At 34.3% G+C, this 16,349-nt stretch overlaps 2 long non-coding RNA genes across 3 annotated transcripts in view; one reads left to right on the top strand and one right to left on the bottom strand.

Annotated features, from left to right (window-relative positions):
- Positions 1 to 1,104: 1,104 nt before the first annotated feature.
- On the bottom strand, positions 1,105 to 3,346 carry LOC139778194 (uncharacterized). Of its 2 annotated transcripts, none has more exons than XR_011719504.1 (4): positions 3,260 to 3,346; positions 2,038 to 2,120; positions 1,516 to 1,681; positions 1,105 to 1,287 (listed from the first exon to the last, which is right to left on the bottom strand). It is a non-coding gene; the product is annotated as an uncharacterized lncRNA (long non-coding RNA). The 2 variants fall into 2 exon arrangements; XR_011719505.1 differs by lacking the exon at positions 3,260 to 3,346 and adding an exon at positions 2,394 to 2,697.
- A 1,355-nt stretch (positions 3,347 to 4,701) lies between these two features.
- The window catches only part of LOC139778198 (uncharacterized), a 71,850-nt gene continuing 60,202 nt past the window's right edge, over positions 4,702 to 16,349 (top strand). The window contains exons 1-4 of the long non-coding RNA XR_011719513.1: positions 4,702 to 5,247; positions 5,326 to 5,408; positions 5,695 to 5,865; positions 6,140 to 6,190. This is a non-coding gene — a long non-coding RNA (uncharacterized lncRNA). The remainder of the gene's footprint in view (positions 5,248 to 5,325; positions 5,409 to 5,694; positions 5,866 to 6,139; positions 6,191 to 16,349) is intronic.

The following is a 16,349-nucleotide window of genomic DNA, read 5'->3' as shown; positions in this document are numbered from 1 at the left end:
CATATAAAAAATAATTTAGAAATATTAGTAAACACTCAACGCATCGTGAAAAACATTTCACAAAAAAAAGAGATACAGTTATTTTGAGGATATTTTTTATTATTGTTATTGCATGTGCGCGATGAATTTAAATCTCAAATTTTGCAATGATATATCAATAATTAATAATAAATTTAATAATAAAAATAACTCGCGATTGGTAATATTGAAAACGTAAACGTCCAATCGTAATGTTGAAAACGTAAATGCCAATTCGCAAATAAAGAGTTAATATTTGACCGTTGGCTCAGCATCGATTTTTCACCGTTTATATTTAATAAATTTTTATATAAAACGCTGTAAAGCATTAATAATAAATCTGAACATCGAACTTAAAATTAAAAATTATCTGAAATTATTAATGGCCTTTTGGTATTATGAATAAAAGAACTAAAGTTTTAAAATAAAAATTCTTTAGTCAGATATATATTAAATACAAACCATTAATTATTAATAACAGAATAATTTAATAATAGCGGAATAATTAATATTTTCGTTAGAAATTTAACGTATATAGTATATATAAATTATAGTTTAAATGAAAAACGCATTATAGCCCTATTATAACTTCTACGCTATTACGAAATATTCAATATACATTACGAAATAAGCAAACGTTATTAAAATCTATTTTTGTTATTTTTTAATTCTCCCATGAGTGGGCTATATCACATGTTTTCTGTTTTGTCTTGTAAACTTACAATTCACTTAGATCTTATATCTCAGATATCTTCAATATTATAATAAACAATTATTAACTTCGCGCAATTAAATATTTATAATCGTATTAACATGACAATTATTTATTAACAAATAATTTATATATACAAAGAGTATACTTTAGTTCTTTTATATTTATAATGCCAAAAGGACATTAATAATTTCAGATAATTTTTAATTTCAAGTTCAATGTTCAGATTTATTATTAATGCTTTACAACGTTTTATATAAAAATTTATTAAATATAAAAAGAGTATTTTACTCAATTTGATCTTTTACAATTAAAACGGTATAGAATGATAGTTATTGTTTCATGATATAGTATATTTCACAATAATTACGGGCAATAATTATTTCCTATAATATATTAATTCAAATATATCGCACTTTGAAATTTTACCGATTTAAATATAATTTGCTTGTGGTTTTGAGATTTGCACATTGAATGGAATTTAATATCTCTTTAAGGTCACTCACCGAACAGATGCGCAACGAGCGGAGTTATTCAGCCACGTAGCTACGATGAGTCTGTAACACAAAAACGAAAGATTCGAATTAAAGAGACGCTCAAAATAATCAACGTTTCAAAGAGTAATTTTTACTCGCGTCTAATTCGTCTTTCAATTATATTTACCGATATAATTATCTATTTTTCAAGAAAAATCTTTACTTTCTCTAATTTTTTCTAATTTATCTGAGATAAAACGGCCCAAATAAATGGGAAAAAGCTATTTTAAAATAACAAATAATATTCACCCCAGGGTTGCTCCGCTGTGGCCCGATGCCTTGCCCGAGGCCTCCTTCTCCTCTCAGAACGTCTGGGTTAGATTGTCAGGTCTCCTCCTTTCTCTCACCCCTCCTGCCGTTGCACAGGACACTCATGAAACCGCTGTCCAATATTTGGCGATCGAGTACGAAGTAACTGTAATAATACGATCGCGACACTTTATTGACACTCCCGAGATGAAACGATCTGCGTTCTACGGCGCGCTTCTATTATTTAAATACGATGATTCATCACCGAGCTACTTTTCCCGTTGAGCGCGGCTAACTTCATACCGACGCGCTGCGCGGCTACAACGCGAGTCGAGTCAACGCTGCAATGCCTGCAACGGCCGACTTGAAACGAAACGAGCGAACCGTACGAAAATATACGCTCGAGAGACTCTTGCGATACAGCTCGAAATACAGCGTAAAATTCCGCGAGATGCGAATGCAGTTAAACGTTAAACGGTCGACGTTATTCTAAATCACGCGATTCGCGTACTCTGTACTCACATTAAATCCCACGATGATATCCGACGGGCGACGATTCTCGACCAAACGTTAGTCCAGCACTCCGATCGTCTTCTCACTCGATCCTGTGTGCGATAATAGTCCATTATTCATTGAAACACAATAAACTTATTATAAATTCGGCGTACATTAATCCTGTATTCGCCAGCTCACTCCGATTCCCGTAGCCGCGCGAGACGCGAGGTATGTGCCGCGCAACGGCCAGCGCGCTTCGGCGTGCTTCGGCTATATTCGTGAGCAGTCGGCGCGCGACACGAACGACGAAAATCAGTCGGTCGCGCACACGGGATAATCCGACGATTAAGAGAGAATGATTTAATATTGTATCTTTCTAGTACCTGCGATATCGTGATACTCATCACGGATCACGGCACATCTCGCGATGAAATAGCGCTACGCACGGAGTCGCTCACTCGGCTGCTCGTCGCGTCGGTTCGAGCGTCGGCCGTCGTCAGCGTCGGGACTCGGGAGTCGGGAGTCGGGAGTCGGGACGTGAATGACAGAATGATAGCGCGGCGTCCGCACTCCGCGGCGCGCCGCGGCGCGGGCGACCGTGACCGTCTTTGTGAACACCGCGTGGCGCGCGGGCGTACAATGCCGGCGTTCGCAAAAACAAAAAACGAAGCGCCCGCGTGCCAACGATCTCGCCGCCGCGCCGCGCCCGCGCCGGCACTATTTAATTAATTATTTACCTATGACGATGACATTTAAGGCCCCGGGCACAACCGTTCGAAGATACACGCTCGAGACACGCCGCGACACAGCTCGAGCCTCGAGCGCATAAATTCCGCGAGAATTTTACAATTACGAATGCAATTAAACGGTCGACGCACCACACATCAGCGCGTGCTTCATATTATTCTAAATCACGCGATTCGCATATATGTATATTCCGTCACACTAAAATATCCCAGGATGATCCGACAATTCGCGTATTACGCCGCGTTCTCGAAATGCGAAAGCGACGGCCAGATTATTCAATATATCAATGAACGAGGGAAACGGAATATTCGGCGTACATTAATTCTGTATTCATCTACTGACTCGACTTTCCGTAAAGCGCGTGAGGCGAGTGTTGCGCAACACGATCATGGCACCGGCTTCGGCCACATTCGTGAGTCGCCGAACGGCGAGATTTCGCGTCGGTTGTGCAAACGGGATAATCCCGATGATTAATAAAGAACACACTGCATTTCTCTGATACCTGCGATATCATTGTGATTGCCTATCGCGATGTAAGCCCAGCGCTACGCACACAGAGTCGCAGAGTCGCTCGCTCAGCTGCCTGTCGATTCGAGCATCGGAAAATGAATGAATGATAGCGCGACCGCCGCGACCGCGGGCGCGGGCGTCGCGAACCTTAGGGCGCGGGCGGCGCGGGCGGCGCGGCGGCGCGGCGACCGTTTTTGTAAACACCGCGCGACGCGGCGCGTCGTACAAAAAAACAAAGTCGAGCGCCCGCATACCAACGGAAATACCTAGCGATACAGAATTAACGTACGTCGAATATATGTATATTCCGTTTCTTGTATTTCGATGAATGCGCTATTATCGCATATCTTCCGCGTTGTTTCGCGGATCCATATTAGCATATTGCGCGAGACGATAATCCCTCTCTCAATAATAATATTTCGATCTGACGAAGAAACGATTCTAAATGAAGAATAGTAATGCGAGCCTTCGCGCAGTCGGCTCTTTGCGCGCTCGCTTGTTTCTTTATAATATAAACATTTTTATATATAATATAAAAATCTTTATATTCCGCGCCTTCTGCGAAAAAATTTTTATATATAATATAAAAATCTTTATATTTTACGCCTCCCGCGAAAAAATTTTTATATTGTATAATATAAAAATCCTTATATTATATATTTAGAATTCTTCATTTAGAATCGTTTCTTCCTTAGATCGAAATATTATTGAGAGTGGAATTTTCGTCTCATGCAATGTGCTAATACGGCTAATATGGGCCCATGAAACAATGTAAAAATATGCGATAATAGCCCATTCATCGAAACACGAGAAACGGAATATTCGGCATATGTTAATTTTGTACCGCTATAAGATATATAGTATATTAAAGGCCCGGAAACATAAAAAAACTTAAGCAGTAAACAAATCAGCCAATCACAGTCAAGAACTTAAAACCCGGTCTACAATCAGTCGTATGTGTATGATGTCGGAACGTAGCCGATGGTCCAATGAGAAAAATTCGTTCCCGAAAAAGAAATTCTCTCATTGGACCATTGGCTACCTTGCGACATCCGACTCCGACGTACGACTGATTGTAGACCGGGTCTAAGACATAACGTAAGCGGTAGCGAATGAGTACCGTTGATTTCTTTACTGCTTAAGTTTTTCTATGTGCCCGGGGCCTTAAATGTTATCGTCAGGTAAATAATTAAATATTGCCGGCGCGGCGGCGGCGGCGAGATCGTTGGCACGCGGGCGCTCCGTTTTTGGTTTTTGCGAACGCCGGAATTGTACACCCGCCGCCCGCGTGCTACGCGGTGTTTACAAATAAGACGGTCGTCCGCGCGGCGCGCCGTGCTATCATTCACGATTCACGTGATTCGCGTCTCGACTACTCGACTCCCGACGCTGGCGACGCTTGAACCGACGAGCAGTCGAGTGAGCGGCGGGGATTCGCGCCCTGGCCGTGAACGTGTACGGTGGTGTACGGACGTGTCGCGTGCATCGTGGCTGACGAAGTTTTCTTTTTGTCGGTTTTCTCGCGGCGTGTGTGTTCATCGCGAGTGACGGACGATTATCGCCGTCTTCTAATACGTATTGCTGGCGTACTCGTTCGCCAGCGTCTCATATAGTGTTAAATACGTGTAAATCGGAATCGGAAACCGGACATCGCGCACGTGTTCGACATGCAGGAGGCTAAGGCCTCTTGCGCAGAGGGAGGGGGGGGGGAGATGGTGCCGGGATTAATTCCCCGTACTATCTATCCGTACGATCGCAATACCGATCATGCGTCTCGTCGTTTTCAAGACCGGCCGTTAATCGTCGGATTATCCCGTGTGCGCGACCGAATAATTTTCGTCGTTCGCCTCGCGCGCCGACTGCTCACGAACATGGCCGAAGCACGCCGAAGCACGCTGGCCCGGCTGGCCGTTGCGCGGCACATACCAGCACATACCTGACATACCTCGCGCCTCGCGCGGCTACGGGAATCGAAGTGAGGTGAATACAGGATTAATGTACGCCGAATATAATAAGTTTATTGTGTTTCAATGAATAATTGACTATTATCGCACACAGGATCGAGTGAGAGGACGATCGAAGTGCTGGACTAACGTTTGGTCGAGAATCGTTGCCCGTCGGATATCATCGTGGGATTTAATGTGAGTACAGAGTACGCGAATCGCGTGATTTAGAATAACGAGGCGTAGTGATGACATGTGTGATATATGTGTCGATCGTTTCATTTCAATTCGGCCATTGACTCGACCCGCGTTGTATCCGCGTGGCGTGCGGCGTCTGTAAGTAAGCTGCCCGTGTTCAGCGGAGAAAGAATCTCTCGGTAAACTGTCGGATTGAAATAATGGAAGTGCGCCGTAGTACGTCGATCGTTTTATATCGGGAGGGTCTAATGTCTAATAAATTAATAAAGCGATCGTGTTATGACAGATACTTCGCTCTCGATCGTGAAATATTGGACAGCGGCTCTATGAGTGTCCTGTGCAACGGAAGGAGGAAGAGGAGGAGGAGGAGGAGGAGAAGGAGAAGGCCTGACAACCCAGACGTTCTGAGAGGAGGAGGCTTGGCAGAGGCATCGGGCCCCGGCGGAGCAACCTTGGGGTGAGTATTATTTATTCTTGTCTAAAAATTAATAGTATTCTTTCCCATTTATTCGGGTCGTTTTATCTCAGATAAGTTAGAAATAATTAGAGAAAGAAGTACCATTTAAAATTTTATAAAAGTTTATTCTCGTGAAGATTTTTCCCGAAAAATAGATAATTATATTAGTAAAGCTAATTGAAAGACGAATTAGACGCGTGTAAAAATTATTTTTTGAAACGTTGGTTATTTTGAGTGTCTCTTTAATTTGAATCTTTCGTTTTTTGTGTTACAGAATCATCGCGGTTACATAGCTGAATAACTCCGCCCGTTGCGCATCTGGTCGGTGAGTAATGATGAATTTTTTATAATAGGGTAACGAATCTGTGAATATGTTAGATTGTATATTTATGTACTTATTATTCCCATTTCCCATCTAATAATGCAGATAAATGCGACTTGTCACAGATTCGTTTCTCTAAAATGGATAGAACTAAATCAGATTAGGCTAAATAATTAATCCTGGAGCTCTATCATTTATCGATTTATTGTGCTTACGAGAGAATGCTCTCGCGTTAGCACGCATCGAGTTCACAGAACTCGTTATGTCGACGCATAATTTATTTCATGCGTCTAATGTTTATTGTATAGACACTAACCGTGAAGATGCCAGTTGCCTTTATAGGCGCGATTTATTGGACGTTTTTAAATATATATTTTATTATCAAGTAGGTATCTATATATTAGTTATAATCATTTTTAATATTAATTCCAATTAACTAAATTTATTAAGTTAATTACATTTTTAAATTTGTTTTTAAAATAATTATTGAGAAATAGAAATAGAAAGAGACATAATTAAAACAAAATTTTACAAGAAATGATATTTTTTAAATATAAGTTGTCTCATCTCTTGAGTTTTTTCTTGACGTTTATTTTTCAAAGTTTTAAAAACATTTCTAGATATTTTTTTAGATAATCAATAGTAATAAGTAAAAATAATTTTCTCTAGATAGGCAATAGATAGAGATAGTTTGTTCGTAATTAAAGAAATAAAAAATAGTAAGAGAAATATCTGTAAATGAGGAATAGATAGGTTCAATAAAATAAAATAAATCGCACCATTATATGTAAGAAGTTTGTTATAACAATTTGTATTTTTTTTCTCCAGGATTAAATATTACATAAATTGATGCAAAAAAGCAAAATGTATAAACAAATTTAACATGTATATATCGATAAATGAAAAAGATCAAAAGATATTTTGGTTCACGTTGCACATATTCTTCGTGAATCTTATTATATGTATATAAATCACATTAATGATTGCTAATTGCATATTTATTTTTATTATATGTACATATATAAAACACGTCAATTTTATCCTAATCTTTTATAGTCTATCCATTTACTAGCTTGACTTTGTACCAATAAATGAAATGAAATGACATTAGATCCAATAAATATTTTTTTGGGACAGAATAATTTTTTTATATAGAAATATCTCAAAACTGATTGTTTTTATATCAATTATATAAAAACGCATAATATAATTTGAGATGATACATATTGCATATGTCACATTAAACATAATTTTAACAACATTTTGCAATAAAATGATACGATGTTTATATAAATGTATGTATATAATATATGTGAAAATTTATAAAGACAAATGTCACATAAGAACATGATAAATTTATTATATTGATTACGATATTTATTTGTAAATATATTACTTAAGAAATTATCGTCCCTTTTGGATCTCACGTCATTCATTCTGTATATCTCACTTGATATTTGAGGTGAGATGTTCGAGATATACCTTATTTCACGGTTTGATTCGCGGTTCGATTCGCGACGCGGATCGTACTAAAAATTGTTCGCCTATTCATTGATTTATTGATCAATTCATCACCTGATTTATAAATTTCGGTTGGTTCATGTTTTTATATTATGTTGTTCAAATATTCGCGATTGAGATATAATCGCGATGATTTTGATTAGAACGCGGTTAACATAAAATTCTTTACATTCTTTGTGTGTGATGATATAATACTTTCTCGCTTTCTATATATTTTCTCGCTTCAATATATTTCTTGGTCGAAAAAGTTAATTACCCGTATTGCTGAGAAATTAAATGCAAAATTAAATTAAATTTAAATGTAATTAATATTTTTTAACAACGTGATTATTTACCTTCTTTTGATATAATTAATAACACGCTTTTGTTAACGATCGTAACGATTCGTAATCGACTGTAACTTTATAATTTGCTGGCTCTGATAATAATCAGCCGGTATCGAAGAAGTTTGTTCTTCTTCTCATTCTCTGGCTAATATACAGCGAGAATGGAAGGAATAATTAGAGAGAAATCTTAATCGTAAAAGAATTAAGAGACGAGATGTGACTTGCTCGACGGTTATTTTATTTCTGCGAAACAACGGGAGAGACACGAGAGTCCTTTCGTCCGACGATCGTCAAACGTCTTCTTCTAGAAGATTCCTTGACCTCATCGCTAGGCGATCACGCCAAAACATACGCAATTCACGTGTTACAATTATTCACCTATTCTACCGCGTCCTCGTCCGAACGGGAAGACTCCGCGTCTGTTTCTTTCCTACTACAAATGTTACAAATTAAATGACATTTAACAAAAAATAAAATCTTCGCGATCGCGAGTTAAACTTCATTTTTTTTTTAAATTTGATATAATTAAATTACTTACTATAAATTACATTATATATAGCTAACAATAAGAATATATACACATCATAATTCCATATTTCATGACTGAAAAGGAGAGTTAAAATTTGAATAAAATTTAAAATTAATTCTAAAAATAATTTCACGAAGACTAAAAATTTAAAATTAATTAATTTAAAATTTTTAGCGTCTGCAGTATTTTTTTTTTGTAAAATTGTATACGGTTATAGACTATTAGACGGTAATATAATATTAAATATGTAAAACTTATGTAATACTATATGTTCAGATTAGCTATATATAATGTAATTTATAGTAAGTAATTTAATTATATCAAATTTAAAAAAAAATGAAGTTAACTCGCGATCGCGGAAATTTTATTTTTTGTTATTATATTTACTTTTGTATAACAATTACCGAATTATCTATATTTTAATTTAATATACATATTTTTTAAACATCTATTCGATACTAGCATTTATGTGGTCTTACAATTAGTAAGAATATTAATTACGTAAAATTGACGAAACTCTATGATAACAAGAAGTTCATGCATTAAATTAACGTCTTTAATAAATATTTAATTTCGAAATTTTTATTGTTAGTTTTGTACAATTTTATGAATAACATACACTGAGAGAAATGTCTGGTGACGCTATCCAGAATTCAGGTTCGGTTTACCAAACAGTATAGTGAATATCGTGTAACAAGACATCTAGTTAATAATACCAAACTATCTGGTAAGCGCATTGTCTGATTAGAATTACAGCAATGTTTAGATATGTTTACCAAACTGTCTAGTATAACGTACGATTCATTTGATGAGCGTTACGCTCTCTCAGTGTAAAAAATACGGTATCAATTTTATTTTTGGTTAAAATAAATACAAAATTTGTGTTCATAAAACATTTTATTACAACAGAGAAATAGTTTTAATATACAGAAAATAAGAAGTTTTATTCAAATAAAGTTAGGTTTATAGTCAACAACTTAGAAAAAACTAAAATTAGCAAGTAATCCAAAAAGGTATATAAAACACATTTACATAGGAGAATGTCTTACATTTATTTTCACATAGTTGATTATGTGTTATAATCATATCATATAATAAACTCATATAATAAACACATGTACTTCCTTTGGCAGTAAATTAATCTCTGAAGTAGAAATTAGGATTTAATTATAAATGTAGCAATTAACTTACATTGAAACTTAATATGCATATATAATATTATTATAGCGCATATCTAGTTGCCACAACATCAGTGCCACATTTTTTTTTATATTTTATAGCCAAAAATGGATTCAGAAAATCTTCAATAAAATAACATTTCCATGTACAACTTTCATTAACAACATAATATTGCATGTCATCATCATAACTTATAGTATTTAACATCTTACAAACTAAACATATATTGTCATCATTATTGACAAGAATTAACTGAATTAAACCAAATTTAGGCATGTAGTAAGCATCTAGATCACATGCGACACATGAGTTAATCCTATAAGTAATCCCATTATATTGAATCCATGGCAAAAGAAAGGATGAGTTTTTAAACTGAGATGGAAGGGTATTAGAAAATAGAAAATATTTGTCACAAAAACGTATGTCTTCAATATATTCACCTGCTCCATATTTTACTTTATCTTCAAATCCTTTCTGACTCATAAAGCGATTACTTACTCTTAATTGTTCTTTCATACATATAGTGTGAGTAATATTAAGTCGTGAACATGTTGCATTGGCAATTTTTTTGAGTTCCTTATGCTTTGATTCAAATCGAAAAACAGATAAATGACTAGGAGGCCCAGACATCTCAGTCACTATTTTATAGTGAAGAAGTAAGTGAAATTTTGGTTTTAATTCACCAAATAATCTAACATATAAAGAATTATGTTTTTTTATTATAGCATCCAAAGTTTGGAGACATTCAATTTGAAAGTTTTTCGTAGAAACTAGTACTATAATTTCTCTTAGAGTTAAAAATAATGTTCACACTTCATCATCAGGTGATGGAATGAAAAAATCACAGATCAGCATAGGGAAGATTATTACTAACGTTAGCATTTCACTTGCTGACAATGATATCCTTTTTTTGCGAAGATCTTCCTTAATAAAAAGAGGAAGTTTGTTTGAAAAGCCATTAATATGATAATTGAAAGATTTTATTTTAGCATTGAGATTATTAACTGAAAAAGCTTTAACTATGAACACAAATTGATATAGAATGTTTGCCATATCATATTTGCAAACACCCTCCAATAAATCATGCATTATGTCTACCATGAAATTAAGAAGAACATGAAAATATTTAACTTTATTCCAAACTGATTCTTCCTTTACACCTGTCAATTTAGCTCCTTTGTGAACATATTCATTATAATCATTCAAGTTCCTAAGCAAGTTTGCATTAATTGAACACGCATGATAAGTATCTGTACGTTTCATTATGCAAAATCTACAGAAGTAATCAGCTCTAAAACTCTCAGAGAAATCAAGAGCACTGTTGAGACCCAAATTGTCACCAAGAAAAAGTCCCATCGCAAAATAAATTTTCTTTTTTTCTCTATTAAATTCAATTGTTATTCCCTTCTCTTGAAGAAAATTTAGTTCATTAACCAACATTTTAAAGACATTATAATTTCCATTATGAATGTTCGTTCTGTCACTAGCATGAAAGAGTAGAGTCAAGAAGATATTTTCTATATTAGATCTATATTGAGGAGATAAGCAAACTGAAATACACACCACCTAACTTCTGAATGCCTGCATGAGAACTAAGTGGATTATTTACTTCAAAATCATCAAAGTAAATAAACAGTGGGAAAACAGTTTTATTTGGAAAATTTTTTAATTTTTTCTTCCAAAGCGCACCCTGAATAAAATTAGAAATAATACCATGTCTTGACTCTTGCTCAAGTTCACTTATATAAGTGAGAACAGATTGGAGAACATTAGGTAACGAGAAAAACTTTTGAAGGATTTCTCGCATAGGAACATGTTTAGCTTTCACAGAAATCCTTTCTTGTACCATGCGCTCTAAGTATAGGATATTATCTAGTCTATCTCCAACAACATAATCATCTGCTTTAATAAAGTTTCCTGAAGTTTGCAAAATTTTAAACCGTTTAAATTTAGTGGACAAAGTTGAATTCCAAGGCTTAGATATTGCTTGCAATATGAGGAACATTTTATTAAGATGATCTTTATTTGTCTCAGCCTCCTTGTCATCATAAAGTTGTGATAAAACTGTTTTCATTGTCTTAACAATATGTTCAGTATAGTCTCTAAAAGTAAGAATCAGATTTTGTACATGAGATCTGGCTAAGGTAGGATCTGCATAAAACTGACTAACAGTCGAAAGAGCAGAAAATAGAAATTGTTCTTCGATATTATCTATCGATATAAACAAATTATCTGCATTAATTTCCTCGGTATTATCATTTACTATATTTGGTTGATAATCATTTACTATATTTAAGCTTAGGTTACAATTTTGTGAATACTGAGTGTTTTTTTCTCCTTTTGGTAAAATCATAGTACAACTTAAATTATGTTTTTTCACTAAATGTCTTCTGAATTCTCCCCAACCATTCATTATTCTACTACAGAATTCCTCTTTGCATATATATACTAAGCCTCGGCTAACATGACACAAATTTAAATGTAATTTTAAACTATTTACAGTAGGAACACATAAAGTGCAATCAGGACACCTAGGCATCGTAAACCTCTTACCATATATGAATTAATTAAAAAATTTAGGAATCAAAGCTTGTACAGAAGGAATATTGTTATCCCATTTCGTGTCAATCTTATAAATTACCTTCTGGATAAGCAGCCAGAAACATTCTGATTGAATAGGATATGATGTATGAAGTGCTTGAAAAGCTTTGAACACAGAATCAACCGCGTCTTTAGGTGAGCTAATTCGAAAGCGTATTCTAGCGATATGTACATACGAATCTGTGATATGATGTAGATCGTCTCCAACAAGGATCACAAATGGTTGCACAGTTATTTTTTCTTTTGCAGCCTTGGTTTCAATAATGTTTACTTCGTCTTCAATAGCATCAGTGGTCTGAACAAATAAAATGGAAAGAAAAAAAATTAATTGTCAAAATTTAATAAGTATTTAATATATAAACACATAAAATCAAAAGAAACTTTATCTTTCTATTTAGTTAACTTGAAAAACCGAAAACTATTGATAGTTACATAAAAAATTAAGAATCAGATATAAAATTTTCCTAGAACAAAACTGAAGAAATCCTTCTTTGTACACAAAAATATTAAAGAAAATTATAATTTACTTTGAATACCTTTACATGACAGATAAAACTGTGCAACTTTTCTTGTTTGTTTGCTCTCCATCCTTTAGTTACACGAACACTGTTATAACCAATGCCATCAAATACAGAGCTCAAGAGCACAAATATCTCAGCATCACTGAGAGCTGAAATAGACAGAATGTCATTATTAAAAATAATTGAAATTTTGTTACTCATTAAGAGGCTGTATCCTTTGTCGAAAAATCATTAAATAAAAAATGATATATAAAAAAATTTGAAATTACATTTGCTTTTTTCTATTCCAGCAATAGATCTTAAACGATGAGAGAAAAATTCCCATTCCGTAAAAAGTGATTTTGTTTTGGTCGGATAGAGAGCATCAAAATCTAGTTCAAGCTGCAACAAATAGTATGACGAATAGGACATTGAAATAGAAAACATAGTAATTAATACTTACCAAAGCAAGACCTCCTGGTTGTTTAAGAAAAGGAAATTCTAAAAAATAAGAGGCAATAAGGTTTGACTCTTCTTTTTTGCCTGTAACTTTTTGAAGTTTCTCTTTATTTGAGCTATTCTGCAAACTATGCATGCGCAATTGACGTGTGGCTTTCCATTCAAGAGGCACTTTGTTACACAGTTCTATTCTTTTTGAGAGCCACTTTAAAGAGGCCTGATTTATATCTGCATTTAAAGAAATCTCTGAAATGTGACATAAACAACAAACACAAAATAGAATGTACATAATTTGCAGACAGTATTTAAGACTACATTGTCGACATTTTGAAGAATATACTTCAGCATTAACAAATATACCCACTTTTTGTATTGTTTTTTGTTTAACACCAAGTCCGTTACCATTAACATTCAAGTTATAATTTTTGGTAAGTACAGGAGACGTTACAAAAATGCTGTGAGAAAAAGGGAAGACATTCAGTGCAAAGGCGTGTTATAAAATTAAAATAGAACCATGCAATATGAAAGTATTATAATGCAGATCAATCTTATCAAACATCACACGAAAATATTTGTGCAATAACGTTTATAATTTTATACGTACCAATTTCTGTATTAATTATAATCTTCAGTAAATATCAACACTGAACTTGAAATCTTTTTTGTTCGATTATTAGAGGGCGTTTTCTAGTTAAAAACACAGATGACATTGGTAGCGCTCGCTAGCATGGTCGCCATCTATGCTCGCTTGCTTAAACTACATTTGAATCTAATATCGACGAATACACAATCTCTATCCTTATTCTGCTTTATCTTTAAACACGTAAACTATTATTTTATTGCATATCCCCGTAGGGTTTACAATCTACTACCTTGTGGCGTTTTTGAAGGGACGTACCCAACCCTATCCAAATCAAGGGGCAAGGGCGTTTTTAAAGGGACGTACCCAACCCTATCCAACTCATCCATTACCATTACCATTTCCTTTGGACCAACGGTTTAACGTCTCTTCCGAAAGACGGAGCCCAGTTTTTCCATCTAGGGATACCTCTCTCCGCTAGATGGGAAGGGGGGGCAGCGTTTTTGCTGAGAATTCTCAGTGGCCTAGCGGGATTCGAACCCGGTTCTCCGGATTACGAATCTGGCGCTCTACCCACTAGACCAGCCGTCACCCCTTCAAATTAAACTAGTAGTATTACTAAATACAATGTATCTTATAAAATTTTAAAATTATTTGAAAATATTTGTATTTTACACGTATGAGTTTTTCCTATAATTGTATGTGTTGTTATATATAGATGAACTTAAAAAACCAATCGTTTGCTTACGTAAAATCAGCTTTATTTTCAAATTTAAAAAGAAGTTCATAAATTTTAAACATTGCCATATTTGCTTTTTTTGGAGGTAAGTTTCGCAATTTTTTATCCATTGTTAAACAAAAATAACTGATTTCATCCTTCCCTTTAAATTCAGGCATGGGTAAGAGCGGTTGTTCTCTAAGATTTGAGGAGGAGGAATAGGTTCATTCAACGCTTTTGCAATTCTTTCAATTGCATCATCGGCTGAAGTTATATGTAGATAAATTTAAAAAACCAATCGTTTGCTTACGTAAAATCATCTTAATCATCTTCATTTTCAAATTTAAAAAGAAGTTCATAAATTTTGAACATCGCTATATTTGCTTTTTTCGGAGGTAAGTTTCTAAAACAATATATATTCTGTAAAACTTCAAAACCTAATTTTACTTACAGTAATATTAATACATACCAAATAGTTGTTCGTAGAACTGCGTCTCTTTTAATATTAACTTTTCCCCTTTTTTCTTGGATTCCCTCACAGCAGTACACTTTAAGGCAAATTCCTGTGCAAAAAAATTTTTTTAGAACTGCATTGATTGTTTTCTTCATCTTTGATTCTGCAATGCAATCTATTGCAGCACTCTGCAAAACAGAGAAATAAAAATGTAAATGAGATTGACTGAAGACACACATTTTGTAGTTCAAAACTTACGAAGTCATTACGAAAGTCTTCATCGTCCTTTAAACGATTGTCAAATGCTCGGAAATCATCGACTGAACGTATTTTTTCAAAGTCGTATTTTTCTACAAAAATGTTGGTTGTGATTCGACAACCATCTGTTCTTAGAGATCGCTCAAGTGTGTATCGAAGTTCCTGGATTTTCTGACCTTGGGACTTGACAACTGTGACTAATTTCATCAGCGTACGATAAAGTATCGCATCACCTGCAAATAGTAAATTATCTATGTAAAAAATAAGTGGTAGATTTGAGTTATCGTTATAGATTTTGTTTAAATAAGTTTGTTTAATTGGAATACATACAAAAACTAAACATTTTATCTATTTGACTCGAGTTTGACAATACTATTGTCAAACAAATGCCTAATCTAGATTTTTGAAATGTATACGTGTGTGATAGATAGAAAAGTGCGAATATGAGCGATTCAAATTTGCTCAAAGTATGTGCGAAATAATTGAAAGATTATTATTAATTTAATACGATTAAATGTGTACATTTATAATCGGAAAACAAATAACTATTATAAATGCCCTGACAAAAGCCTTTTTTACTCAATCTTCTTTAGATATTGATCTTTATATTATTACATTTATTTTATAACTGTTGGTAATTTAAAAAGTTTCTAAATGTGTACTTACGCATGTTGATTCTGTTTTTTCCATCCGGGATGTACTTTATTTAAATGTTTCTTTAAACTGGCTAAAACTAGTGTTTTGCCACATTCAATACATCTTGCCTTGCCTTTTCAATATTTCGTATTTTTGTAAAATAACGTCGTAGGGCGTACGGTATGGCACTGTTTATGTTAGATATGCCATGCCTAATCTTTAAATGGTTTTTGCTTCCTCATAGAGGAAGCTTTGTTTTCGTTAAAAAAAATTTTTTTTTTGTTTTTCTGAACGTGTTCAGAATGTTCTAAACGTCGAAAAATTGTAATTTTAAAAAATGTCTGTATGTATGTGTGTGTGTGTGTATGTATGTGTGTATGTGCCAAATTTACCGAAATTTC

The sequence above is a fragment of the Temnothorax nylanderi genome, unplaced genomic scaffold, assembly GCF_030848795.1.
Source record: "Temnothorax nylanderi isolate EJ_2023f unplaced genomic scaffold, tnyl_v1.0 TNYL_tig0175_pilon, whole genome shotgun sequence".
Lineage (NCBI taxonomy): Eukaryota > Metazoa > Arthropoda > Insecta > Hymenoptera > Formicidae > Temnothorax > Temnothorax nylanderi.
This window is presented reverse-complemented; position numbering and strand designations above follow the sequence as displayed.